We start from the raw sequence: 1712 nt of genomic DNA on the forward strand, positions 1-1712 counted from the left end.
AAATGTGGAATGGGCTAAAACGGAATAATTAGAAATGCTTTGCATATTATCCATAGAAAATATCTATGTGCCCATGTTAGTGCCTACGTATCATCTTTTCATCGTGTAGACTAATTTGGACTAAACTACTAGCTACTTCGAAGCTATGGTCCTCCGATGTTGCTATCGCAAGCTGATGTATCAAAGTGTACATCGGTGCCAAAATCATGCACTGTGGTATGCTTTACTTTAATTTATTTCACCCTCTTCATAGCTAGGCGCCAACAATTTTGTCCGTCAAAGATAGTGATGAAAACAAAAAACATGGCAACTTATTTGTATAATTCCTTCTCGAGTGTGATATCGGAGAAGTGTTTGTTTATTGTTCTTTCTTTAACATCAGTGCTTATTTCATAACACATAAGCTTACTTAGGTACTTCTACCATAGAAACAAGCACCGTTGCTTGAGAGAAAAGGTTTATTTTTACAAGCTCCTCTCTAGGCATCTTTGCGTTGTATATGGTCTTAGTACTTTTTGTTGTTGATAGCAATATTTATCAATAATGCTAATGCTACTATTCTCCCGTTGCTCAACCAACATATTTCACGTCTGCCAGACTTCCTTTACCTCTATATGCCACGCGAGCAATTGCAAGGTAAAGCATCGTATAAGTTTCTACATGTTGTGTTTGGTTGAGATGCAGCAAACTACCTGAAAACACGTGTTTATATGATTTGTTTTGAAAAAATGTGGCCATAAGGTTATAATCGTCTCCATTAGTATTTCAGTAATATTTGGTTGCATATTTGAATTAAAAATAAGAATACATATGATTATCATATTTGATTGTTTTGTAGTTGTAAATTTTTTATTAAATACAAATAGCATAATAGAATGATAACTATTTCCACTTATTATGGTTGCACTTTAAGGTGAATACTTTTCACATATTTTCATGCATGGTTACATGTTGATGTACATGTTTTCATGTTAAGATAAGTAGATTAGGAGGTTCATCTTAGAATATACTCCCTCCATATTTGTATACAAGGTCACTTTTATATTTTTATGTTTAGCTATTAATTCCATCAATAAAATGTGAGTTGTATGTCACTGAATGCACATTTCAAAAAACTTTTTGATGATATACTCCCCCCTTCCTGAAATACTTGTTGTCAAAATGAATAAACAGGGATGCATCTAGACGTATTTTAGTTTTACATACATTTTTTTATCCATTTTTATGACAAGTATTTTCGGACGGAGGGAGTATATTTTATGACATATAACCTACTCCATTCATTCGGAATTACTTTCTTAGATTCACAGATATATCTAGACACGTTTTTAATTGATCAAAATTATAAGTTAAAGTTTCACACGAAAATGAAATGACCTTGTATAACAAAATGAAGGAGTATGATTTTGTGCGATATTTTCTCTTGGCATCCTTCTCAGCATCGTTCACCAAAACAATTTAGGTGCCTTTCGGCAGGATATTTGGATCACTTGCGTGCGTGAATCGACCAGTGGTGGTGTTGTCATCGCTGACTTTCCTCGACTCTCCTGTCCAATCCTTTTGCCCCCCTTCTCTACATAGCCCCCCTCCATCCCCGACCCTCCCTTCCATCGCCCAGGCCGACCTAAAGCCGTCCATTCCGTCGTCTCCATGCTCTAGGACAACGAGCACGCGGAGCCCACGTCTCCACCCCCACCGCCGGCCGCATCTCA

General features: G+C 36.7%; 1 protein-coding gene across 1 annotated transcript in view; it reads left to right on the forward strand.

Annotated features, from left to right (window-relative positions):
• The first annotated feature begins 1568 nt into the window (after positions 1–1568).
• Positions 1569–1712, forward strand: part of LOC119267257 (ubiquitin-conjugating enzyme E2 2-like) — a 5860-nt gene continuing 5716 nt past the window's right edge. Inside the window, exon 1 of the mRNA XM_037548617.1 lies at positions 1569–1710. The gene's annotated coding sequence lies outside the window, so the exon portion shown is untranslated. The remainder of the gene's footprint in view (positions 1711–1712) is intronic.

This window comes from Triticum dicoccoides, chromosome 3A, assembly GCF_002162155.2.
Source record: "Triticum dicoccoides isolate Atlit2015 ecotype Zavitan chromosome 3A, WEW_v2.0, whole genome shotgun sequence".
Taxonomy (NCBI): domain Eukaryota; kingdom Viridiplantae; phylum Streptophyta; class Magnoliopsida; order Poales; family Poaceae; genus Triticum; species Triticum dicoccoides.